This window comes from Mastomys coucha, unplaced genomic scaffold (assembly GCF_008632895.1).
Source record: "Mastomys coucha isolate ucsf_1 unplaced genomic scaffold, UCSF_Mcou_1 pScaffold21, whole genome shotgun sequence".
Taxonomy (NCBI): Eukaryota; Metazoa; Chordata; class Mammalia; order Rodentia; family Muridae; genus Mastomys; species Mastomys coucha.
Genome location: NW_022196904.1, coordinates 32386282 through 32388699, shown reverse-complemented (window position 1 = coordinate 32388699; position 2418 = coordinate 32386282). Strand labels below are relative to the sequence as shown.

General features: G+C 47.1%; 1 pseudogene; it reads right to left on the bottom strand.

Annotated features, from left to right (window-relative positions):
* Positions 1–869: 869 nt before the first annotated feature.
* Positions 870–1558, bottom strand: LOC116102068 (annotated as a pseudogene).
* Between the last annotated feature and the right edge of the window lie 860 nt (positions 1559–2418).

Here is a 2418-nt window from a genome sequence, read left to right as displayed (position 1 = left end):
AGGTTCTGATGAAGCCAAGTAGTCTTGGTTTCTGTTGGTAGGATTCTTGCCTTTGCCTTTTGCCATCTCTTGATTTTTGGTGTTAGATGTTCTTAGTGTCTCTGACTAGAGCTTGTCTAGTCTCTGCCACCCTGCAAGTCCCCTGAGACTCGTGGGGCCTGTACCTCCTGGCTGGCTGCTCCCGTCTTAGAAACTCACCGGAGAGAAAAAGTGGATTTTTTTGTTACTCAGTTCTTGTGGGTCTCTTTCATGTAACACCCTCAATATTTCTTTCACTATAAAAACTACCTTCTCAGAGTCTAGTCCCCTCTTGGTCTCTCCCACATTCACTTGTCTTTTAAGCTTCAACACCAAAGAGCACAGAGCATGGTAGGACTGTAATGTCTCTGAAGTGGTTAAAGAATCAGTTGAGAGTAAACTATGTGTCCAAAGTCACATTCTTAGTAAGAACAAGAGCTAAAATTATGACTTTCAACATGAGATATCTATATCCATGTCATCCCTACTTTTCTTTTTTTTTTCCAGCTGAGTGGTGACTGTTTACCATTTGAGGAATACAACAAATGATTCTATTTGAAGTTGCTAACCCTTACATTGCCTCCCTCCCAAAAATTATACTGAGTTTACAAACATATTAACATATAAATAATGAGAAAGGTCCTAAGGAGCCTTGCTGTCTCTGCTGGAGGTGAAAACTGAAGGGGCACTGTCCCCACAGGCTGCTTGTTGCTGTGAGGTCTTATGGCAGCTGCTCTGGATCCATTGCTTGCTTCTTTGACACTTCCAGGTTCAACTGACAGTCTGTCCTCCACTCTGCCCATGACCAGCTGGAAACTTTGAACCAGCAGCAGTGGCAGCTTTTCAGCCCATCATTGCTCTGGCTCAAGCTCATGCTGGAAGGACGCTTCCTCTCCCGACAGTGCTTCTTGTGGGCACGCCAGTCCTTCTGCTGGCACGGATAGCCACAGTATCGAGCCACCTGACAATGCCCACAGATGTGGAACTCTCAAAGCTGCTTTTCAATCATTGTACAAGGAGGATAATGACACTCATAGTAGGGACCGGAATTTTCTTCCTCTTCCACAACATCCCCATTGGCTTTATAGTACCGGGCCACATTCAAGACAGGGAATTGTTCTTCTATAGGTTCTGTGGGAAGCTGCTGGATTGCAAGCCAGTATAAGCTTTAGTCCCTTTGTTTGCTGGAGGTCTCTTCAGCTTTGGGTTGCCAGCCCCATGATACCAGCTGCAGATTGTCCAGGCTATTGTCCACAGTCACAGCATTGAGATGTACCACCTGAAACCTGGTTGCTACACCTCCCCTGTGTTGTTCCCATAGCAGTTCGTGCAGAAGCCTGCCCAAACCCCTTCCCCAGTTTTTGTCAAAGGCATATGGAAATATCTTAGCACCATTTCCATCAGCATCTACTTACATTTGAGCCTCAAAGGAGTAGCTCTCCACCAGTGGTATGTCCTGCTCATTTGTCAGTGTGTATTTGGTCAGTGTGTATTTGTCCACACAGCCAAGCTGCATGATGCCCAATTTAAAGTTGGTCATGGCCAGGCCTGCGCTCTCAGCAGGCAGAGCCACTCCCTCGGGAGGCTCCAGATCGGACCCGGCCACAGTGAGGCCATAGCACTCCAGATCAGGTCAAGGCCCTGGACAGGCCAGGCGGGCCACAGGCGGACAAGGCTGGGCCAGGCTTGGGCAACAGTGCAGCCTAGCACTGGCCGGACCTGCCACACGCCACAGCTGTGGAGTGCACCCCAGCGAGTGACCATCCCTAGTATTCTAAAGATTTAAACATATGCTAAAAATAGGGAAAGATGTGATAAAAAAAACTTTGAAAGTTTCTTTTGTTACCTGACATGGTTGGGGGGCTTTGTAGGGGGAGTACAGTACTCCACCCTACAATTGAGCTGGATAAATGGTAGTCTTTGTCCGATATACAGACCAAAACAGCAAGTGTATTCAGTATCAGACAGAGCTCACTGGTCACTGGTCACAGGTCACCTGTAATGATCCAAATTTGTTTACAGGCAGCACCATGGAAACCCCAGGATTCTACCAGGTGCTGGTAGGCTAAGAGGGAGAGTGATGTCATAAATCAGTCACTAGCCAATGGGAAGCACAGATTCTGAGCTGTAAGACAGGATTGAGTGGACAAAATCCTAAAGAAACAGCAGCCCTGAAGGCTGAGGTATGTGCTGGTGAAAGGAGGCAATCGTCACATGGCTGTTCCTTTGCTTTGCCTTTTAGCTTAGGAGATCATGGCAGTGTTTCTCATCAGATTCATAGACTGTTATTGATAATGTGCATATGATGTGTCACATTCCAACAGAATGTAACCCATCAGCACACAATATACAGAGGGACAGTAGCCTTGGGCAGGAAGGAGAGGGTCACGTAGGTTGAGG